Source organism: Cervus canadensis, chromosome 17 (assembly GCF_019320065.1).
Source record: "Cervus canadensis isolate Bull #8, Minnesota chromosome 17, ASM1932006v1, whole genome shotgun sequence".
Lineage (NCBI taxonomy): Eukaryota > Metazoa > Chordata > Mammalia > Artiodactyla > Cervidae > Cervus > Cervus canadensis.
In genome coordinates, this window is record NC_057402.1 from 56,881,005 (window position 1) to 56,906,297 (window position 25,293).

Sequence of the window (25,293 nt, forward strand, 5' to 3'; positions counted from 1 at the left end):
CCCAGGGGTCTGAGCCTCGTCTACCCAGGTCAGCCAGAGAAACTGAGATGCCAGTGGTCACGCTAGCCCCCCCCCAACCACCCAGTGCTGTGCAGGGTGGGAATCAGGCTGAACGAACTGTCCAGGAGGAATCGGGACTGAAACCAGTGGGCAGAACAGTGTAGAAGGAGAAACTGCTCCTGCCGGGGAGGAGCAATGCTGTGGGGTCTGGCCCTGAGCCACTGGGTGGGGAAAGCCTTATGGCCTTAGTTTGGGATTCACTGAACAGGTGTGTGTGTGTGTGTGTGTGTGTGTGTAATGGTGACAGGTACTCATGGTCGGGGAGGGGCCACTTATCACTGTGGCTCCAGTTAACCTTCTCTTTTCCTGGGAAATCTTCAGCTCCCTCCCGGGCTTGCTAGACTCAATGTTCCCTCCAGAACCAAAAGTCTATTGCTCCTGGAGGCATCCAGCCTTGGAAGCAGGAATGTGCTCTGTGGTCCTGCAAGGTGCGGGCGCATTCGCATGACCCTGCCCCCAGCCACACACAACCCTTAGCCGCCTACCTCTGCTTTTCTGCAGAACCAAGTTCTCTGGCTTTCCTGCGTGGGCAGGAGATGGGGTGGGGTGAATCCCTGCCTCTTGGTCCTCCATGGCCTCCTGAAGCTGAACACAGTTTGGGGTGGAGTTGGGGAAGGGATAAAAATCTGCAAGAACTCGGTAAAGTGACTTGAGGGGGAGGCTCGGGAGTGTTGGGAGTAAATGGACTCAAGCTTCAGTTGAGGGCAGGAGAGAAAAGCGGGTACCTCCTGTGTCTGTAACCGGTACCCGCTTTTCTCTGCCGAAAGCCACGGGCTCTTAGGTTTGCGCTTCGCATCTTGGAGACGGAAGAGGTGCGCCCCTGCCTCCTTCCGCTTCGAGGCGAGCCGGAAGAGGGTGCGCGTCAAGGGCGCTCGTTCCGCTCGCCCAGGGTGGGTAGCAAGGTCGGGGGAAGGGGGTGGTCTGGCTGGTACGAGACTGCCCTTCACCTGGGAGCGCAGCCAAGGCTGGGCTGGTGAGCGACTGAGTTCCGCTGCGTTGTTCAGTTCCATCTGCTCTCGAAGCCCAGTTGAAATCCATCTACTTTACAGGTTTGATCCTCCCATCTCTAGACATTGCTCAGGAGTGATTTTCGCCGGATATTGACCTTTGCGCAATAAAGTCGATTGCCAACGGCTAGAAAGATTCTTTAGGGAAAGTCATGGACCAAAAAAAAAAAAAGAAGAAGAAGAAGAAGAAATAAGACTGAAGCAAACCCTGAGCCCTGCCCGCGGCTAGGCATCCCACCTTAACACTCCCACAAGCCGCCCCACCCCACCTCCCCACGGACTTAGGAACTGCCCTTGTCTCCTCTCTGCTGCTAAAGAAACTGAGCTTCAGGGAAGTTAAGAACCTTAGGTTGAGCCCACTAGCAACAGACCAGGCCTGGATCGAACCGGGCCAACTTGTTGGAAGCCAGCTTCCATTCCACACTGGATTTAGGAGAGAAAGCTGCTCACTTGGAGGGTAGATGGAGCTTCTCTCGGGACAAAGCCCTGCTTCCCCCAGTGATGTATCCTTGCCCAGGGGGCCAGGAAAGGGTTTTCTAGCAGGCTCCAGCCCGTGGACCACTCAGCTGAGAGGTAGCAAGCAGGTGGGCCAGCGATTCCCCTTCAAGGCACAGCCTGCTGCTTCCTGCGACGGGAGACAGTATGCCCCCAGCACTTTCTGTATTTCAAAGGTGCTTGCTATGTTATGTGTGCCCACAAAAGAAGCTTGGGATCGTTATCCCTTTTAAAGAGCTTATTAAAAGAGCACTTGGATTTGTCAGGGGAGCGGGGAGGGGAGAAAAGGGAAAAAAAAAAAAAAAACCTCTGTGGTACTTGGGCATATTCATCTTGGGAGTTGGAGTACAGGTTGGTGGCAGGAAACAATACGATTTGCAACATCAGAATAAACAGTTTCATTTCAAACTTTCTGATACGCTCCCTGTTCTGATGGGGAAAGACAGTGATGTGAACACAGTCACGAGAACTTCCCTCTGACTAAAAAGTCCCATTTCCTCTTGGGATCCCAGGAAAATGTTGTCAGGGTAGAGCAGAGAGTTGTCTAAGACTCAATGAACATGAGTTTGGGCAAACTCCAGGAGACGGTGAAGAACAGGGAAGCCTGGCGTGCTGCAGTCCACGGGGTCACAGAGTCCACACAATTTAGTGACTGAACAACTGCAGGTCACTAAGGAAAGCATCTTCCCTGGTTTTCTTTTTAGTCTATTTCCATGCTCTTTTCACGCATTTCATGAGGAATCAGACTTTAGAACTGATTATTTTTTTTCATCTAGGAAAGCATACTATGCTTTAAGCATAACCACAACAAACTTACATAGTAGTGTTGATAGAGAACCGTAAACTTTCCTGTCAAATTGGTGTAGGTAGTATTTGACTTCACCTTTTCTTTTTTCAGTTTTTTTTGTTTCTCAGTTTTCTCATGAGGGTGAAGTGAATTTAAGGAAATGCTCTCCATAATGTCTCTCTCTCTCCTTCCATACACATATACAGGTTACATCTCCATGAGTCTAAGCATCCAATAGTTTTAAGGTCGATGTGGGAAAAAAAATCAGTGTACTGAGGTAGTCATTTTTTAAAAATTCAAAACAGAAAAATGACAGATAATATTCACGTCTTCAGCTTGTAGGAAGGAACCACCGCGTGTGTGTTACTTACTTGGAAGGAGGTGGTCAGCTTGGGTCAGCCAGTCCTGGGGGAATATTGTTAAGTCAGGATCAGCTGTGCCTCTGTGATGACACTGCAGGCTTCTGCATTTACAGTTTCCTGAATTTAGTGCTTCCTGCCTTGGGAAGTGGGTCATGAGTGTCGGGAGGAGGTGGGAGCATGGGTGGGCTGTGAGTGTAGCATGGAAAATACAGGAATCCTGGAGGAGGAGGAAGAGTGATTATCTTCTCACCATGGAAACTTTCTCACTTTTGCATTTACTTAACACCCACTTATTAAGCAGGTAGGATGTTCCCAGCGTGGTATGAGGCACTTGTGGACACAAAGATTAGTAAGTCATGGGCCCTGGCCTGGAGGAGGTTTTAAGTTTGCGGCAGGCAGCGAGGCAAGCGAACAGGGCATAATACTCTCTGACAATGTGAACAAGGAGCTTTGGAAGTTTGAAAGATAACTGCTTGGGACAGATGTCCAGTGTAGGTGATTTCATTTGGTATTCAAAAAGTATGGGAGGCAGGGCAGAGCAAGGAGAAGGAGGAGAGAGAAACGGGAACTTCAGCTGGAAAGAGGCACAGAGTAAAGGTAGGGAAGGTCAGACCAGGGTTCTTATTTCTCTGGGGGACAATCAGGTGTACTGTTCCTTGGATTACTGGGGCTTGTGTAAAGAAGCTGGAGGTTTCTCCCATAGTTCTTAAGTAGAGTGGGTCTTCTGCCTCCCTTTCATTTCCATGAGGAAAGGAGTGGATTTGAGATGATTTTCTTTTTAGTCTAACTGATGAGCCACATCCTTCTGGAGTGAATAAATTGAGTGAATAAGTTGAACTCCTTGTCCCTTGGGCATTTACCTGAAGGTTTAAGACAGAGAGAAGGACACAGAGACATGGACAAGGTTGTGGAAATATCAGAGGAGATTAGTATAAGGAGGATAGTGACAAAAAAAAAAAATCCTGCCAGAATGAATTCCTAACTTTGCATTGAGTGCCAGAAGTGTGGGTACCATCGGCTTCCTCTTCAGTGCTTCCACTTCTCTCGGAACAGATGAAACATGCTGTTTTGGTTAGCTCTGTGTGTCTCTCTCTCCCCTGGGGCTGGAAGCCCCTCGGAGGCTGGGAGTAGAACTGTTTCACTTACGTTCCCAGCTCCTGGCACAGCGCCAGGCACATAAAAAGAGCTCAGTCCATTCTGAATGAATGAATGCTGCAAGTGTAAGGATGTTGGCTTTTAGTTGGTGTTCATGATGGAGACTCTGAATATCTTTTTAGGTTTATCATTTTGGGTTTTTAATTGTGATTGCACAGAGTAATCACTGGAACAACTAGTTCTGATAATAACTTGTTTTTATTCATGGTGGAACTAGTCTGTTGAAGTAAAAGATTTGAGCACAATAGTTATTAAACTGTACCCCCTGCCTTGACCTTGGACACTCACTTACAAGACACTCAAGAGCCACAAATTGAAAAACCACTGTACTAGAGGCTTCACATCAGCGTTGTCCAATCTGTTGCTCTCCTTATTCTCAGCATGATGGTTTGACTTAACTGTTCTCTCTGAGCTGGTCTTCCTACCATTCAGAGTCATGGTGAACTTTTATACAACCAAAACTCACTTTTGGCATAGGTTTTGCTGTTGTTGTTTTTGTCATTTCATGTATGACTTGTACATTGGCCAAGATACTTTCATAGCTGGACTAAAGAAAGGTTAAGATACCGTCTTCTTCCCAAGGTTTCTGTATAACTTTTAGAGGACCCAAGGAATGGCAGTCATCTGGGTTCTTAAAAGTCAATATCTTATGGCCACTTACTCAGGGAGAGGGCAAGATCTATGTTGGAAGAGGCATTAATATACGATGTTTGGATGTCTTTCTTTTGCACTGCTGCTCTGTGTTAACATTTTCCAACATATTAGATCTTGGAAACAAGCATGAAGAAAAGCATAAAATGAGATCAAAACATGATCAGCTCCCTCTGAATTCTACCTTATGTTTTAGCCAGTCTATTGGCTCCTTGGCTTGGAGTAATTTCAAATTCCCACTGGCTTAGTGGCAAGACATCTTCTCATTCTTTTCTAAATACACTCTTCCTTTAAAAAAAAAATTCCTCCCCACCACCTTCTCTCTTGTGAATTCTCTTTTTAGAATTCAAAGTGCAAAGAAATTCATAAGTGAAATAGAATACATTTTTGAGCACTATGTTCATTGTTGTTCCTAGCTCAATGGAGCAGTAGAATATTTCAGTAAAGAAGTTTATAGTTTTGTTTTGTTTTGTTTTGCTGTGAGTTGAGGAGGCTATGTAATCCTTGATAATCATCTCAGTGATACCGTGTCTTGGTACCCAGTCAGCTGAGGTACAATACAAGTATCATCCAACCTTGATTACATTGTGCGTACAAAGGCAAAATTTTGAGGGCTGTGGACCTCTCAGGGCAAGGAGAGTGTCAAACTCTCCTATTAGCAATATCAAAATATGATTCCAGAGAACCCATGATGAGAGATTCAGATGGGATTATATGATACAAATGCAAAGGATGGGAAATTCAATTTTAGATCAGTTGCCAGCCCTTGGCATTCTGGTGGCTCTGTGAAGATTATAGAAAGTAGAAACTTCACTTCTGAGATTCTGATAGAAAGCCAATATGTTATAGTAACCTCTTCCATCTTGGAGAACTGTGTTCACATCCGTATCCCTACAGAGAGGAATCTAAGTAATTATTACAACTAACATATCAATTTATTATTCTCAATGTGCATTCCTAAGAACTAATAAGGAGGGAAATTATAAATTTATAGATTAAAAACATAAAAATCATTTGATTAAAACTTGAGATGCTAGCACATTTCCTTTTGTTTAAATTATGGCTGCCTCAAGTGAACCTATGTCTCACAGACATAGAGAGCAGACTTGTGATTGCCAAGGCAGGGGGGTGGGGGAAGGAAGGGCTGAGAATTTGGGGTCGGAAGGTGCAAACTATTACATGTAGAATGGTCCTACTGTATAGCACAGTGGTGCTGGGTAGCTCAGTGGTAAAGAATCGGCCTGCAATGCAAAAGACACAGGAGGCCTGGGTTCCATCTCTGCATCAGGAAGATCTCCTGGAGGAAGGCATGGCAACCCACTCCAGTATTCTTGCCTAGAGAATCCCATGGGCACAAGATCCTGACGGGCTAGAGTCCATAGGGTCACAAGGAATCCAATGCAACTGAAATGACCGAGAACTCACTGGATAGCACAGGGAACTATATTCAGTATCCCGGGATAAACCATAATGGGAAATGACATAAAAAAGAATGTATATATGTGCAAAACTAAGTCACTTTGCTGTCTGGCAGGAATTAACACAGCACTGTAAATCAACTAAACTTCAATAAAAAAGTAAATGAAGACAAATAATAAAGTATGGCTGCCGGTGCTGTCTGTACTTCCACGAGAAGGTCTGTAATAATCTTCTATGGTAGCCAATGAAAAATTTCTTCCCATGCTGCCAACTTAGTGAGCATAAATTACTGGGAACTTTATATGGAATAAATTATGTTCTTAAGCCTTCTCAGATGTGCAGCCAATAGAGATTTTAAAAGAAAACGAAATGCAAAATTGAGCTCGAAGGGGCATTTGTTGTGTTTGGAACCCTCTCTGGAGTAGCTTCCTCTCTAGCTCTGGGAGGGGATTACGGGCGCTGCCTTCCAACACCAGGCTTTCTTAGCCACACGCGGCTCTTCAGAAACCTGCATGTGGTTTGCTTCTTAGATTTAAATAAAGCGATGTGGACTGTTGCAATGTTGATGTGGCAGTGGGCCCTAGGAAAAAAAAATGAAGAACTCTGCTCGAGTGACAGACAGGACAAAGAGGGAAAGTGTCACTGACCCCAAATGTGCCATTGCCTGACTTGCGTGCTTTTGCTGAGAACCCTGTGCTGCCATCTTTTTTTGTACGACCACTGTAAGTGCAATTCATGGGTACTCTCAAATCCACGGTGAGTTTAATTGATTTGTGGCTTTCCCCACTGCTGACGATGAAGTGGTGCTTTGGCTGTTGAAAGGTGAGGGGAACTTGATTTCAATGCAGAGATGAGATGAGATGCAGCATTCTGTAAACCGACAGATGGAAATTCTGCTTCAGAATTCATTATTTGACGTGGAAGATAATGGTGAAAATTTGAATCTTTGAAAGAGTGCAGTGGGTCAAAATACAATCAGACCATTGAAAAGTTAAATGAATTTCACTGGGAAATACATTTAGATGGCAGCTTCTAGGTTCCCTGATGATCTTTCTGATAGCTTTTTCTATGTCATCTTAAGTTTTCCTCATTCTCTTTGAGCTATTGAGGTGCCTGACTAGAACTTTAGATGCATGCATGTATGCTGAGTAGCTGCAGACACGTCTGACTCTTTGCCACCCATGGACTGTGGCCCACCAGGCTCCTCTGTTCGTGGGATTTTCCTGGCAAGAGTACTGGAGTGGGTTGCCATGCCATCCTCCAGGAACTAGAACTTTGGGTCTGTGTAATTCCTGACACATGAATGGAAAATGATATTCCTTATCTGAAGATACCAGATATCTTGTGGGATTGATACTTTCTTGGTCTCCTATGAAAAAGTTGAAATTAATGGCTTTATCTAGTTTATTAGTAGAAAATTAGCTGACTCATTTGAAAAGACCCTGATGTTGGGAAAGATTGAGGGCAGGAGGAGAAGGGAAGACAGAGGATGAGATGGTTGGGTGGCGTCACTGACTCAATGGACATGAGTTTGAGAAAGCTCCGGGAGTTGGTGATGGACAGGGAGGCCTGGCGTGCTGCAGTCCATGGGGTCACAAAGAGTCAGACATGACTGAGCGACTGAACTAAACTGAACTGAAGTTACAAAATAGCATCTGTTAATTGTAATTAATCAGAAAAATTAAAAAGTTATGAAAAAATTCTTTTTAATAATTTCTTTTCTAATCAACTCCCCTCCATGGTTTTCAAATTGTATACATGGATTCTTTGATGCTTGTCTTTGAAGGATGGAACCTATTTCCCAGAAATGACATAGAACTGCTTTGGAAATTAGGTAATAAAAAGCAATCGTGGCTTCTGATTTGGGTGCAGGCTTCTCTCTCTTTTGGATCTCTGGCTCTGGGAAGCCTTACAAAAAGGTCTACAAGGGTAGGAACTGAAGTCTCTGCCAAGAGCCAGTGAACCACTGAGCCTGCCAACAAGTAGGAGAGTGAACTTGGAGCCAGATTCTGCAGCTCCAGTCAGTCTTAAGATGACCTGAGCTCCAGCCAATAGCTTGACTGCAACCTCACAAGAGATCCAGAAGCAAAACCACTTCACTAAGCCATTCTCAGATTCCTGAGTCTTGGAAACTGTGTGAGATCACAAGTGTTTGTGCAACTTGCCAAGTTTGGGGCTAATTTTATACAACAATAGATAGCTTGTACATCACTCAGAAGTAACTTGCACAGTGTCTGGTGCTGTCTAGGAGCCTAAAAAATATTTGTGGAGTGCATGAATTAAAATGAATAAATGAAAAGTTGAATTTAGATCCTTCCTTGCATTCCCTATTATTTAACAACCTTTTAACTAGCTCCAGAGTGTTTCTAAGAAGGGTCTCTTCAATTATTAAAAGTTCAGCCACTCAACAAATATTCATGGCTGTTACTGTTTGTCAATGAACAACTCTTTCACTGTGAAATATTGTGAGCCCATTGGAGCATCTGCCAAGCTTTTAAAAAGAAGTGGTTGTGGAAGCTCTCTGTTTAAAACAGTTGAAAACTAGGTTTGGGGTTGGGGAGACACAAGTCACCAAGAAAAGTGAAGGATTAGGAGGAGGACAACATTTATCTCTACACTGACAAACTCAAGGTATTCATAGGTGAGAATGAGACCGTCAGTGAACGGAGGGATATAAATAGTGTGAGACATTCAACAGTGAGTGTGGACAGTGAGGGGGGTGTGGTGTGCCCTGAGCTGCCTTTTGGGTCAGATGACCTGGCTCAGAACCCCACCTCTTCCATTTACCAGTTGTGAGAACTTAAGGAACTCATTCAATCCTTTGAAATCTCATCCACACATTAAGCAAGCAAAGAGTATGATGCAGGATTTTAAAACAGATGAAACAGGTGAAAGGTTTAGTCTACTTCCTGGCATGTAGTAAATCCTTCAAGAATTGTTATTTCCTTTTCTTATGATGAATTGTCATGTCTCCTGCATGGTTAGGCCTCTTTCCTGCTCACATGATCCTCCCTATGAGGTTCTTTACTATGTGTGACATGTTGAAGTCATCTGAAAATGTGGCGTCACGGAGTATAATTAGGACATGGTTGGATTCATCTGCTACTCTAGGAGGAGCCTGGTAAGATGAGATAATGGGAGCCTGGACACATCTACAGTCTTTAAGGATGGACACTACAGAAGATGCTGAACTCGCGTGCTACTGTTCTTTCTGCTCCATGTGGCTTTCTGCTTAGGTGTTCTTTCCTCTTAGGTTCTAGCTTTTAACTGGTTTCTTGAAGAGACCCAATGCATTTGGAGGCTCCTCCTGGACCATCAGTGTGACCTTGATGGTTGGTCTTGCATATCTCTAAGCGGTCATTCTGAGGTTTGAGCTACCTGGGCCATTGCAAAAATAGTTCAGCCAGAAGATTTCAAGGCTCTTTAGTGAGAGACAATGCCGGGAGGAGAGAAGGAAACCCAGAATGGGCCTGGAGCTATGCTGCTTCCTCCTCTCTTCTCTTCTTACTCCTGTTATGTGCTTCCGCTGCAGAGGCACTTTGGAATTTGCCCAACAAGTGAGTTTATAGGTAGATCCCACTAGAATATTATTCAAGCCCTTTGGGACACATCTGCAAATAAATATGATGAACAAATTAAATGTAACGTCTAATGATATTAAAGCTACATTTCTGTTCTGTTCATTATTTTTTGTTTGTTTTTTTGTTCTGTTCACTTTTATATTAACATGTGTCTTCCAAGTTTGACTCCCATTTGTTTTAGATATTTAGCAAGATAAAACACACCTTTTAACTTTTTGAAAGTCCTGGTGGGAGGAATTGGAAAGCATAATCGAGAAAATTCTGTAGAATGCCCCCTCCTAGGGGTAGAGAAACTCCATGGAGCCTTTCCTTATCTTTATAAATCTATCTCTCCTTGCAACTTATAAAGAAAAATATCCTAGAAGATCTGTGGGATTCATAGCTTCTTTTTGCTCTAAATCCATTATCTCAGCATTAAAAACATATGGCATGGCAATTGTATCAATGAGAGTTTAGAGAAAACATGGAAATAATTTTATTTGTAAGGATAAACTAGATTATGCTGCTGTAACAAATTAGCACTAAAGTATTAGTGATCTAACAGAACAAAGACTTTTTTCTACATATCAGTGGCAGGTTGGCAAGGGGATTCTGTTCCACGTACCTACACAGAGCCCAAGATGATGGACGCTTTACTATCTATTGCTGGACCACCCTGAATTAATCCCTGGAGAAGGGAATGGCAACCCACTCCAGTGTTCTTGCCTGGAGAATCCCGTGGACAGAAGAGTCTGGCGGGCTACGGTCCATGGGATCGTAAAAAATTGGACACAACTGAGCGACTAACACTTTCACTTGAATCAATGGCATCCTCTGTGGCTGCAGCAGGGGAAGACATTACTGAAAGGCTTCATGACCAGAAGTAGCATTTGGTCTTTCTTCTCATACCCTGTTGACCAGAACTAGTCGTCTGGCTAAGCATAACTGCCAGGAGTCTGGAAAATATAGTCTTTTATTTTTGGAAAGCAGCAGAAAGCCAGATATTGGTGAGTGCCCGTGTTGTCTACCACATTACAAATTTAATCCCTTCAAGAAAACCAAGGACTAGCAGGGGCTGTGTCCTAGGTCACAAAATAATCCAGGGACAGAGTCAGTACTAGAACTCAGCTCTTTTGGTACCGGCTATTATTTCTGCTGTTATTTTTGCAGCAGTTAACTCCTTCCTCTGTGGGAAATAATGGCACACGGATAGGTGGCACTGTTGGTAAAGAACCTGCCTGCCAACGCAGGAGACACGGGTTCTGCCGGGGTCCAGCCTCGGCAGGATCCAGGGGTACCCTCAGGATGCCCCTGGAGGAGGAGAATTCCATGGACAGAGGAGCCCGGTGGATAACAGTCCGTGGGGTTGCAAAGATTTAGACATGACTGAAGTGACTTAGCACGTAGCGCATGTAGAGTAAATCATCAGGTGTGAATGGAGAATGATGACCTTGCTGTGATTTTTCTAAATGATCCTTTTCTATCATATGCCAGGCAAAGCTTATTCTCTTGTTGTGGCTTAGAGGAGTTCCAGGCCATATCTCACTAGCAGAGAGTTTTCTTTTTCTTAAGCAAAAACGATTTTTTTTTTTTTTACACTCAAGTAGTAACAATATCCTGTATGTACTTAGACAGAAACTTCTGAAGTCATTTTCAAGTATCTTTTCTCACGTGCTTTACACATAATGTACGAGAAATAAGGAGGTTGCATGTCACTTACTTAATTTTACAGATACCCAAGGCAATGAGAATACGCATACAAGCTCACACAGCCAGTGAGTGGTGACCCTGGGACTAGAATTCAAAGCTGTGATTTTCAAAACTGGCACTGAAGCACAAGCTGGTTTGCTTCCATCCTTTCTCCTAGCATTGTGGATTTCCTGGTGTAAAATAAATAGGTTACTTTCTCCAAGCTTCAACAGCTTTTCCGTGGTAGGAAGAGGAGCATAATTTGACTCTTAACCTCGGATGCTTCTTCTAGATTCTTATGTTGAGAAAAATATAACACACCCTGACATCTGGAGGGTGTTACATTGAGGCTCAACTTATGTCTCCAATACTCTTCTGAAATACAAAGACTGTTTTTGCTCTGTTTACCTTAGCTGGGAATAATAATATAACTAAGACATGGGATTAAAAGAATGCCTCTCATATTCCATATACTATACGCATGTTTGCTGTTACTTATTACTCAATATTCTGGGATAATCAAGAGAAAAGAAGGAATATGAAACAAACGAAGTAAACTCAGCTCTACAAATTCCCTTTCTATATCTACTTTCTATTCCTTAGAAGCTTTCAGAGTACTGATAGACAGTATATGTCATACGTAGACATTTTGTACAACTGATACATCTCCTTGGGCTAATAAGGTTGCAAACTAATAGAACCTTGAAACTCCAATACTTTGGCCACCTGCTGCGAAGAGCTGACTCATTTGAAAAGACCCTGAAAGATTGAGGGCAAGAGGAGAAGGGGATGACAGAGGATGAGATGGTTGGATGGCATCACTGACTCAATGGACATGGGTTTGGGTGGACTCTGGGAGTTGGTGATGGACAGGGAGGCCTGGCGTGCTGTGGTTCATGGGGTCGAAAAGAGTCAGACACAACTGAGTGACTGAACTGAACTGAATAGAACATTGGGCTAATGGTTGCAACTAATAGAAATAATAATGCTTGCTTCCAGTTGCAGATAATAGAACCAGGGTAGAAACTGGCTTGATCAAAAAAAGAATATATTACCTCCAGTAATGGAAAAGAGGAGGGAAAAGCTAAGTGTGCAAATAATACCCCTAGGAAATGATTTTTTATCTTTTGATTCTGCTTTTCTTCGTGTTGACGTCATTCTCAAGTAGATTCTTTTGAAGTGGCAGCAAAGATGGCCACTAGTACCTCAAAGATTATAGTTTTGTAATTTAGCTTTTTTTTTGTCTTGGTAGTTGCATCAAACATTTCAGGGTTAATAACCATAGGTTTGATTGAGTCTCATGCCCAGTGTTGGAAAAGTCACCATCGTTTTGATTGGTCAGGTCTCAGTTATCTGTCAACGGCACCCAGTTGGTGGAGTCAGCTCTATTTAAACCTTAAGGACTGAGATACAGAAAGGAGGTGTTATCTTAACAGAAAATCCAGCTTCTATTACATAAAGAAGGAATGGATGCTGCGCAGAGAAAAATTACAGATATCTATTCCAGTACTCAACTATATTCTCGAGTACTCAACAAATGTAGGAGAGAAACATAGATTATTACCGCCAAGGGTGTTATTTTATGTTGAAAGCAAAGAGAGCTGGGATGCTAAGGACAGGTGGAAAAATCTGATAGATGAAGTCAGGTCTCAAGTCACCTTCTTCTCTTTAACACTACAGTTTCCCAGAGCTTTACACATGTAATAGAAGTTGATAATAATTTTCACAATTTTTTTAATAGAAAAATATTTTGGGGGGAGGGAAGGTCTATAAGCTATAAAACAAAATTTTGAAAGTTTGTAAGATGTAAATCCATGGCTGATTCATGTCAATGTATGGCAAAAACCACAACAATATTGTAAAGTAATTGGCCTCCAACTAATAAAAATAAATGGAAAAAAAAAATAAAAGTTTGTAAGTGATCAGTCTTCTTCAGGTAAATAAACTTGGAGATGCTGGTCTACTCTTTAGATAAGATAGCTTTTCAATCCCCAGGCTCCCTGTTATTCAATTGGATTTACCTTTGCTTAATTGGTAAGCAGTGCTGATCCCAAATACAACTGCCTTCAGAAGAGGAAGCTTATCTTTGATGTTCTAACTTTCTAAAAATGCCAGTTACTGGTGCCCCAAGCCTGGAGTGCAGTTATGGGACAACCACTTCCTTCTACAAATCATGTCCATTTATCTCTGTGGGCAAAGTCCATCATTTTCATCTACCTGTCATATCTAGTTTTGGTGGAACTCATTTGCAACCATCATACATAAAATATTCCTTAAATACCAAGTAAATTGATACAAATCCATCAACAGGCTATGCTTGTAAATAAACTCTATCAACTGATACTTGTATAGCACACTCCTGCTTCTTAAGTTCTTGCATGTACACCATCTCACTTGATCATCATGAGAGCTCTGGAAGGCAGGAAGGACAGATAAGAATATTACTTTTCTCCCATCAAAACTAATGAAACAGAGATGGAGTGATCTGCTCAAACTGATGACTACTGTGAGGTTTGGAGTCCAGATCTCAGGTTTTTCCCACTACATCTTGCATCTGAATTTGGGTGAAGGCTGTAGTGTTCATTGAAAGGTTCAAGAAAAAACTCAGGAGTCAAGTGAACAAGTGTTTTAAGACTGACCGCTGATTGTTGTATGACTTTGGGCAAGTTTCTTAATCATTTAGCCTCAAATTATTCAACTGTATTGTTTTAACAATTCCATACCTCATAGGATTCTTGTGATGATTAAATAAAATATTACGTGGACAGTGCTTAGCAAAGGTTCTGTATGTAAATTCATGCTTCAATATTCCAGGTATTGTTCTCATCTTATATCTCTAAATGCTTATTTAACCTTCATTCACAAAGAGAAGTGAAGATTTGACTCATTCATCTGGATTGCTCCATGCTTATGCCTCTGTTAACTGCATCTTTTAGGTATGCCTAAAACGGGAGAGCAAATTGCCTGAATCAGTCTTTTACCTCACCATAGTGACATAGTGACATAGTGAAGTCGCTCAATCATGTCGGACTCTTTGCGACCCCATGGACTGGAGCCTACCAGGCTCCTCCCTCCATGGAATTCTCCAGGCAAGAGTACTGGAGTGGGTTGCCATTTCCTTCTCCCAGGGATCTTCCCGACCCAGGGATTGAACCCGGGTCTCCTTCATTGCAGGCAGATGCTTTACCCTCTCACCATGCTTGCATCTAATTGCTTGATCTATCTTTTTTGCCTTTCTGATCATCCACTATAAAGCCAAGTATCTGTTATTTGTACTCAACAGATTATAAGGTTAATACTATCCTGCATATTCTAGGAGATAAATATAAATTCTACAATATGATCAAACAATTTAGACTAATGTAAACAACACTACCACCCATTGGAGTCCTGTTTTTCAGACTAAATAAACCTCAAAGAAAGTTATTTCTCCATTTCTCCCCTTTTACTTTGTTTTGAACTTGTCCCAATTCAGGCAGCATTATAGATTTCCCCAGTGTTTGTTTTATAAAGGTAGGCCAATTATTTCCATGCAGCCCCAACATAGTTCTTCTGTAACCTGGCTTTGAGTATGATAGCCAAAACATCCATTTCTTTTGAGCAGAGCCTCATCAGCGAGTGATTTTGTCGAGTAAACGCGAAGGGAAATAGGAAGTGTGTTCTTGGAAGCAGGCAGGCTTTCCTGCTGGTCCTGATGCTTTCTTTCATCTCAAGGTGTCAGAACTGGAGCTCAGTGACGGGAGCACTGGTCCATGGCGGGGCCAACTTTCTGCCAAGGGGAGTTTCTAGTCTAATGGTGGAGGCAGAGAGTCAGCAGAAAATAAGAGGCGGTGACTAAGAGAGCAGGGCTGTGAGCATGTGGACGGGAGCGCCGAGCGCAGATTTGGTGTGGGGGGGACTCTCCAGGGTGATGACATCCAAGGAGAGGGCTGGAGGATGAGTGTGGATCCGCCACATCAGGATTTGGTGGGAGGAGGAAAGAGGCAACTATTCTGGGCCAAGAGGAGATGCAAGGACTGTGAGGAGTGAGCAAATCTATCAGGATTAAGGAGCTCAGAATTTAAGGAGCAAGCTGGCTTCTCTGGCAGCTCAGAGGGTAAAGCATCTGCCTGCAATGCAGAAGACCCACGTTTGATCCCTGCATCAGGAAGATCCCTCGGAGAATGGAGTGGCTACCCACTCCAGTATTCTTGCCTGGAGAATTCCATGGGCAGAGGAACTTGGCAAGCTACGGTCCGTGGGGGTCACAAAGAGTCAGACAGGACCGAGTGACTAACACTTTCACTTTTCACACTGGCAGGAGAGAAGGCAGAAAAAAGGGTAGGGACCAGAATGAGGAGAGAGTGTAACCTTGGAAACTTCCCCCATTCCTACACCTAACTCCACAAAGGAAGAAATTACCTCTGATGTCCCATTCTCTCCCAGAGGAAAGATAGTGAAGTCAAAGTCGCTCAGTCATATCCGCCTGTTTGCGACCCCATGCAGTCCATGGAATTCCCCATGTTACTTTAGATTATTTAAACAATCCTGTGGCACAGGCATTACTGTGGTCCCCACTTTATAGATGAGGATATTGAGACAAGGGGAGAGAAATGACCTGCCCAAGGCACTCACCTGAAGGCTTCCTTGGGACTGAATCCGAGGGAGGCTGGCGCCAGGGAATGTCCCTTCCACAAGGAGCGCTTGTAGCAGTAAGCTGTCCCGTGAGCTGATTCAGGAATTCCTCTAGAGCTTCCAGCAGTGCCATGGCCACTCTAGAAAGCTCTCCTGAAATTCATATACAGCATTTACTCTTTCATTGTTGAAATTTTTGGTCAGGACAATGTTTTAATAAGACCTGGTTATGAAAATAATGATGTTTTTAAGCTCAACTTATAACTATTATTGCAAGTTATGGAGGTTTATCATGAAAGAACTTCCAGACACCTTTTATCTTTACTTTTGCTTTTTTTTTTTTAACATGAGTAATGAAACTAGACAGGTCACTGTCTGTTAAAGTCAGTAACATTTCCTGGTTTCCAGGAGGTGACAATGATGACTTTTCTTTGCCTTTTCAGCATGGCTACACTTTGTTGAAATTCAAGATCTGCTTTTATTATGACATATTCAGGATTTTCTTTTACTTTGCAGTTTTTAGCACAATTTCTCTCTCTCTCTTTTTTTTTTTTTAGATTTTATTACACACTTTTGTCCCCAAATGAAAATGCAGGCTCCAGCCATACTTCCAACAATGCCTTTTGGGGTGTCTTGTTCAGAAGTTCATATGTTAGGATGTCAAAGGTACAATACGACTTTTGATACATGGGTTGTAGCAAAAAGTGAATTTCTAGAGAATACACTACAATTTCAAGGAAAAAAAAGAGTTTAAAAAATGGAGCAGATTCCATAAAAAAGAAGCTAATTTTAAACTGAGATGCCTTTATCCAGGGGATTTGTTATTGATATTTTACATGACAACCTCGGAATTAACATTGCCTTGCTAACATTTCCAGTGCATGTATAACTTCTGACTAAACTATGCTCTATTGGGAAAAAGAAAGTCATGTTTGCTAACTGTTTTCAAACTTGGCAGATTTATTCTGAGAGTACTAGTCAAGCAAATCAGATTCAAAAACAAAAACATCATGTCATATTTATAGTATCAGAAAAATGTTTTTATGAAAAATATTTTAGGACTATCTATAATTAGTTCCTGGAATAGTTTTTTTTTTCACTGTTTAATTTTTTGTCCCTGTCAACAAACATTTGTCATATTAGATCAGGTCATTTGAGCTTTGCATCCTATTTCGACATTTCTTCTAGGACATGTGAGCATGGGCAAACACTCTTTAATTATCCTGATCAAGTGTGGGGGACATCTTTTTGCTGACCCCACTTGTAATCAACTGTGATCTTCTAGAAGCAGGTGAATTGATTGCTTTTATCTTCCCCAACTAGTCAGAAGAGTGGGCCATATATTATTCTACCCTTTGGGAAAATGCAACCCAGTGATTGATTTTATGACTGCCCCTGGCAGCAAATTCCTCAGAATGAATTCTACAAGGTGAAGAAGTATTTCCTCTAACTTGCTTTAAATTTCCTTAGCATTAACTTCTCCGAGTGGCCCAGTCTCTTATGGGACAATGTAATAAGGATCTATCAGTTTTATTGCCCAGCACCTATCTTTAATGCCTAAGTAAATCTCTCTTACTTTCCAGTCCTGACTCTGTAATTTTAACTTCTGAAATCTCTCGTCATGAGTGAATCCACCCTGCACTGAGTTTCTTGCCCTGCTCTGGCGCTCTGCCTTCCCTGAACTACATGCCTGCAGATGAGAAAGTGAGAAATAGAGACAATATCACAGATGGCCGTGTATGATTCTCCTCCACAATGCTGTGGCACTGTGCTCGCTCATATCTATCTTCTCTGCACACAAAAAAGGGAAATTCATGGAAGACAACAAAAAGTTGCTTTGAAGAATTTTTATCTAGTTCATATCCACAGACAGTGCAATATTCTCTTTTATAGCATTATACACCCTGGGATTTTTTTTTTTAATCCTATAGAGAATGATCTATAGGGACTTTGACACATCTTTGCTCTAATTTCTACATCCCATGCCAGGGAGGGGGGCGGTGCCAAGCTTTCTTTTTGTTTAAAACACTAGGCATCTATTTCTTTAAATAAATGGAGACCTCAAGCATTAGTTACTAGTCAAATCAAATGATAATACAATGTATAACTACTCAAACTCCACGTTTTTCTCTAGATTTTTGCCAGGATACACATCATCTCCACCTGCACCCCCAAATAATATTATTTCTAGTGTCTTAGTTTTGTAATGCCACTGTCAAGCTGGACTTACCTGATGACAAGAAAACTTGTGTAAGACTTTCAAACCTTAAGTGAAAAAACTGTATCGTAACAAAACATATTTTGTCATTTATTTACTGAGGTGTATATGAAAGAGACAAAATGCTTTGTGCTTGTTGAGTAAATTGGCTTTGAAATTGTATATTTAAATCGTGGAGGCAAGACCCAGAAGGGTCAAAAAATAAATAAATAAACATCAAATTGGCGTACATACTGAGGCAAGGATGATTTTAATTTTGCTTTACTTAATGGCTGTTCCGTGAGGAGGAGATGAGAGAAGAAGAGGTATGACAAAGCAGGAATGCCTCTGCAGTGATGCTCTTTTGCCCTTTCTCTCACATTCTTCCTTCCCTTCCTTTCTCTCTCTCTCTCTTCCTATCTTCTCTCTCTTTTATTTCCATCAAAGATTATTGAGCACCTATCGTGTGTACACATGGTGCTGGGTTCTGGGATGCAATAGTAAAACAGAAATAGTCTCTGAACAGAGCAGGAAAACTGCAGTCACAGAGCAATTGCATGAAGTGCCTGAGAAGTCATCGTCCAGGAATTGGGAGCATGGGTAAAGAGCCACCGTCCACGATGTGAAGACTTCCTGTGGGGAGCCATTTTTAAATTGATGCTCAAGGGATGTGCAGAAGCGAGCCGGAAGAAAACAGAGTTTGGAAGAGAAAAGGTCATCTGTGAAACAGACGGAGCGCGTGGCAGACAGGCTGAGGGAAGTCCAGGCGGGCAGGAGGGCTGGGGTGCTGCAGGGCAGGGAGGGCTGGGGGGCAGAGCTCCAGGGAAGAGTTCACTCCTGAGGAAGGACACCAGGGCTCAGGGGGCCAGCTGTTGCTTTGGAAACAAAGGAAAGACAGTACCTGGGAAGCTATTTGGGGAAAAGGTGTTCTTTTCCCTAAATCTCATCAAGATTAGTTTGAGTTCAAATAATTACAATAGTCTTTTGAAGTAGCTTCAGAACTTAAGAAAAGAGGACATTAGAGATTCAAGAATATACCAAACATTTATATCCATGCATCCCCCTCCCTAGATAGGGACCACAATATGGGATATGGGCAGACTAGCTGGGTGTAATGGACTTTACTCTCTCTGGAAACTAGCAGAGGTTCATTTGGTGCAGAGATTTTTTTTTTTTCTTTAAAGGCACTCCTTTCAGCATCAGGCCCATACAGCTGAGAGATACCACAGAAAACACCTTTCCAGGTATGTAGTACTTTTCATTCTAACTTGCAAACCTTTTGTTTTTTTTTTTTGCTGGTAAAAGCCACAGCAGTCATAAAAATTAATGTTTTCGCTTTCCCACACAGGGGGAGGATCAGTCTTTTGATGAGTGGAAATTAATGATCAGAGTCAGTAGCATATTTGAATCAGTTCTAATGAGGTGGATGAGCCTATAGCCTATCATACAGGTGACGTTAAGTCAGAAAGAGAAAGACCAATATTGTATATTAACACATATATATAAAATCTAGAAGGATGGCCCTGATGATCCAACTTGCAAGGCAGCAAAGGAGATGCAGACATAAAGGGCAGATTTTTGGACACAGTGGGGGAAGGGTAGGGTGGGATGATTTGAGGGAGCAGCACTGAAACATATACACGACCATATGCAAAACAGAGAGCCAGTGGGAATTTGCTGAGAACCCGAAGCTGGTGCTCTGTGACAACCTAGAGATGTGGGATGGGGAGGGAGGTGGGGGGGGGAAGGTTCAAGGGGGGAGGGAATGTGTGTACACCTGTGGCTGATTCATGTTGATGTGTGGCAGAAACCATCAAAATATTGTAATTATCCTCCAATTAAAGATAAAGTTTAAAAAATAGAGGTCAGAGTCAAGATCCCCCTGCCCATCTACACATTGGTGCAGAAAATAATTGCTCTGACTGCACCTGCAGACAAAAAGGCCCAGTGCATCTCCATCCATCCATCCATGTCCCCATGACTGACAGGAGACCAAGGGCCATTCAGCTTCAAGTGGAAAAGACAGCTTGCTAGACTAGGCCTCTTTGGAGCCCAGCACAGTTCTGCCATGTGGCATTGTGACTCACTGGACATCAGGAAGGCAATTTGAGCCCCCGTCATCTTCCATATACTCTTCATGAATGAGTTCAACATCTCAGTTTACCGACCTGCTTGTTGATCTTAGTTGATCCCGTAATTTTGTTTTTGTTTGGCCTAATGAAGGCAAGTGGTTAGGAGAGATATCTAAGATACAGGTTCTAGTCTGCAAATGTAAGAATATATTCTGAAATTTGGTTGGGAGACTCAGTGTAGGGTCCTAGACCACCATTCAGTTTCTGACCTTAATATTCTTTTATATCAAAAAAATTAAAGCCAAAATTTTCATATCAAAAAAATTAAAAATTGAAGCAGAAGTTATATGCCAAATCATTAAAGAGGCATGATTCATCCATGTTCTCACTGAGGCTGACAAATGCTTTGGGTACAGAGACAAGCAGAACTGGACTAGGGTCTTCATGCTTTAGGTTGAAAGTGAAGTCGCTCAGTCATGTCTGACTCTTTGTGACCCCATGGACTGTAGCCTACCAGGCTCCTCCATCCATGGTATTTTCCAGGCAAGAGTACTAGAGTGGGTTGCCATTTCCTTTTCCAGGAGATCTTCCCAACCCAGGTCTCCCACATTGTAGGCAGACACTTTACCGTCTGAGCCACCAGGGAAACTTTAGGTTGATATAGTGTTTAAACATTTGGAACCGTGTTTTTCTCAAAGGATATTTAGGAAAAAAAACTCTTTTGCTTAGACATATTTAATGCAGGTAGTTGATATTTAAATTTTAACTTAAAAGGGATTTTAAACTGAAATTGTTTTATACTATACTAATACTAGCTATAATACCCTACTCTACTATACTTATGATTCTAATACTATACTAATGGACTTTCCTGGTGGCGCAAACGGTAAAGAATCTGCCTGCAATGCAGGAGATCCAGGTTTGATCTCTGGGTTGAGAGGATCCCCTGGAGAAGGGAACAGCAACCCACCCCAGTAGTCTTGCCTGGAGAATTCCATGGACAGAGGAGCCTGGGGGTGGGGCTATAGTCCATGGGGTCGCAAAGAGTCAGACAAGACTGAGCAACTAACACTTTCACTTTTCATACTAATACTATGTCTATATCTATATCTATATCTATCTATCTATATTTGGGGGAGAAGGAGGATAGGGGTCAGGATCATGTGTGTGTTAATTCAGATTCAAAAAGGCCAATCTGATATTTTGAAAGACTATGTCCAATTTCATCACTAACTGAACATTTGTGAAATACCCCTTTGTGAGGCAGGAACATTACCATGTCCCCTGGATCCCAGAATACTCCTAGAACTTTTTCCTGAATCTTCTACAGAGAAGGAACTCAAAACACACTTGCTGAACCGAATTAAATAATGGAGCAAGCACAGCTGGTGGCATCTAAGGATGCTGAAATGCTTAGCGCGTGTGTCCATGCCTGAACCCTGCTACTACTAACTTCTTTCCTGCCTATTTCCTGTTCCAGATATAAAAGTATCCATAACTGGGGTAGCTGACTCAAAATAACAATGATGACAACAACAGAGCAGTAATGACCTAGATTGAGCACTCACTATGCATCAGAGACTGTGCCATGCACTGTGATTTTCTGTGATCCTTACAGCAGCTGGAGGAGGTACGTTGCAATGATTATTTCTGTTTCACAACCAAGAAAGCCCAGGCTTAGAGAGGAATGGCTCAGTGTCATGGGACTAGTGCAGGGTGGAACCAGAACTTCAAGTTGTTTTCTATGGTGTGATTCTTGATACCATGCTGTTAATCATTTTCCAAACTCACCAGGCCAGACCTTAAAGCACAGAAGGTTCTAGAAAATCTAGAAAGATTTCCCTGTGCCTCAGAACATCCAAAGCAAATTTAGAGTGGGAGAGCACTCCTTGGGGCCAATTCTTTCCTTCTTTCTTTGTTCTTCCTTTTTCTCATGACTCTATTAAGCTCTGCCAGGTGCTGCAAGACACTTGAGTGGGTGTGGGAGGGCCGACTGAGAAAGACTCTGTGCGTTCTGATCTTCTGCCTTCTTCCTGTTCTTCCCACAGGACTGATGGGCTAAACAGACTTAATGCTTGGCTGTAGGCATCCCTGTGGAAGACTCCAGCAGACCCACATGTCCTACGGTTCAACTTTTCAAACCTGCCTCTTTGTAATTCCTAAGTAGGAGTCTGAGCTCTGTTGTCATATTTCAGTTTTACAGTTTCTCTGAAATATTTTGATCCAAATATGCCCTTAGAGTCATGCTTTATTAATGCGATATGACTCGTATTAGTGACTGCTTGTTCTTCAGCCATATGCCCTGAATAAGTTATCGGGTTTCATTGTTTACCCTAAGTTTAAAAAAAAATTCCATGCTCTCCGACCTAAACCCTGCTCATGCAGTTAAAACAAGAAAACTAGTTATCTGATATCATGAAGGCAAATCAGCTTGTAGAAGTCCTCAGATGTTTCCATTTCCACTGGTGTGAGGGCATTGTGGGAGCCATGGATTATTCATCAAGAAAGCAGAGGAGAGAATTTCTTTTTTGTTTGTTTGTTGATTTCCAAAGTAAACCCAAGTATGAAGAGATACAGCTGCAGTGCCTTTATTTTTCATTGTTAGCACATATCATTATGTCATCCTGGAAGAACTGCCCAAAGAAATAGAAAAAAGAAATTACCACGTGGATTGCTTAATGGCCCTCCTCCTGCCTGCCTGCAGAACTGTCTGAGAAAGGAACATGCACACACATTAGTCAGGCCCTCGGGGTTAGAAGGCTTCTCACCACCAGCAGTGCCAGGGTAGCCTGGGAGTCTGCAGAGCAGGCTTTGGCAGGCCACCAGAGAAAGGGTATTTCATAATCAAGAACTTACCCCAGAGGATTCTGAGCCAACAAGACAGTGTTGGGAGTCAAGGGCTAGGGAAGAATGAGCGGATTTATTCTGTGGACCAAAACCTCTGCACTTAGAGATATTTCCTTTCTAGTTTTGGTTTCCTTTTATTTTAGCTGCTGCATTTTTTTTCCCTCACCAGATTTCACTGTTCTGTCTTTGGTGTACCTGACTGAAGTGTTACACAAATCCATCACTAAAGAATATACTGGCTATACACTGGGGGGTGGTGGTAGTGATGGAAGAGACCCTATGTTTCCTAATAAGATATAGGAATAACGAACATTTATTGAGCACTTTTACCAAATGATACTAAGACATGCGTGAGATAGCTCAGGTAATCCTCTGAACCTAGCATTTGGGTACTATTACCAAGTTAATTTCAGTTGAGGTAACAGATGCTTGGAAAGGTTAAGTAATTTACCTGAGGTCACAGAGCAAGTAAGTCACAAAGGCAAGACACACAGCCCTGTAGCTTGATCAAGTTCATGATCTTTTTTTTGTTTTGTTTTGTTAATGGTCTTAAGAGAGACTCTTTGTTCCTCCAAATGGGGATGACCCGTCTTCCTTCGGGTCCACCAGGAGTTGTTGGCAGTGCCTAGGTCTCCGTATTTACTTAAGGACCTATTATGTAACAGGACCTAACTAATATACCATTTAAAACTACAAGAGACACATGGGTTGAAAGACAGTCTGGCAATTTCTTATAACACTAAACACACTCTTCTCGTATTATCTAGCAATGATGTTTATTCATATGAGTTGAAGATTTATGTTCACACCAAACTTTGCATATGAGCGTATATAGCCACTTTATTCATCGTTGGCAAGACTTGGTACTTTTCAAGTTGTCCTAGTAAGTGACTGGATAAACAAACCATGGCACAACCAGACAGTGGAATGTCATGAGACAATAAAAAGAAATGCGCTCGTAGACAGACATGGAGGAAACTTACATGTACTGTATACAATTCCAACTATATGACATTCTGGAAAAGGCAAAACTACAGAGACAGTAAAAAAAACCCCAGATGTTGCTAGAGGCTTCATGGGGAGAGAAAGGCGAATAGGTAGAACACAGTTTGTTTGTTTTTTTTTTAATTTTTTCTCACTTTTAAATTTATTAATTTTAACTGAAGGATAATTGCTTTGCAATATTGCATTGGTTTCTGCCACACATCCACAGAAGTCAGTCATAGGTAGACATACGTCCCCTCCCTCTTCCCATCCTTCCCACCCCTCTAGGTTGTTGCAGAGCCTAGGTTTGAGTTCCCTGAGTCATAGAGCAAATTCCCGCTAGACATCTATTTCACACGTGGTAATGTGTATGTTTCCATGGCAACATCTCCATTCCTCCCACCCTCTCCTTCCTTCCCGCCTCCCATGTCCATAAGTCTGTTCTCTGTGTCTGCGTCTCCACTACTGCCCTGCAAATAGGTTCATCAGTACCATCTTTCTAGATTCCATATGCATGTGTTAATAGGCAATATTTGTCTCTCTTACTTCACTCTGTATAATAGGCTCTAGCTTCACCCACCTCACTAGAACTGACTCACATGTGTCCCTTTTTATGGCTGAGTAATATTCCATTGTGTATATGTGTCATGGCATCTTTATCCATCTGTCGCTGGACATTTAGGCTGCTTCCATGCCCTAGCTATGGTAAGGAGTGCTGCAATGAACACTGAGGTCCAAACACAGGGGGTATTTAGGGCAGTGAGACTATTCCCTATGATGCCTAATGGTGGATACATGTCTTTATGCATTTGCCAAAACCCACAGAACATACAACACTGAGTGAAGCCTTATGTAAACCATGATCTTTAGCTAATAATAATGAATCAGTGTTGGAGTGTCAGTTGCAACATATGAACCACACCAAAGCAAGACGGGAATAGGAGGGCAAGGTTGGGAAGGGATATGAAGGGATATACAGAAACTCTTTATACAGTTCACTCAAATTTTCTATAAATCTAAAATTCCTCCAAAAATGTACTAATTTAAACAAAAGACTGTGGTGAGTTTGGATGGGAGGGTCGGGGAGACAGGAGGGAGTGTTTTTCCCTGTCCTACCTTTTGCATGTCTATTCAAGGTAAATCAAAAGTTAAAAGCCAGTAAAGGAAAGAATAGGGGATTCCCTGGTGGCTTAGCCAGTAAAGAACCTACTTGTAATGTTGGAGACCTGGGTTCGATTCCCGGGTTGGGAAGATCCTGGGGAGAAGGGAATCACTACCCACTCCACTAACTGGGCTGGAGAATCCCATGGACAGAGGAGCCTAGCAGGCTACAGTTCATGGGGTCACAAAGAATTGGACACATTTGAGTGACTAAGGAAAGAATTCTCAACTTT

General features: G+C 42.4%; 1 long non-coding RNA gene across 2 annotated transcripts in view; it reads left to right on the forward strand.

The window, feature by feature from the left end:
- The window catches only part of LOC122419593, a 37,077-nt gene extending 14,437 nt beyond the window's left edge, over nucleotides 1–22,640 (forward strand). Inside the window, exons 2-4 of one of the 2 annotated variants that reach the window (XR_006262934.1) lie at nucleotides 18,444–19,240; nucleotides 21,549–21,698; nucleotides 22,117–22,640. This is a non-coding gene — a long non-coding RNA (uncharacterized LOC122419593). The remainder of the gene's footprint in view (nucleotides 1–18,443; nucleotides 19,241–21,548; nucleotides 21,699–22,116) is intronic. The other variant, XR_006262933.1, reaches the window with a different exon arrangement.
- Nucleotides 22,641–25,293: the final 2,653 nt, after the last annotated feature.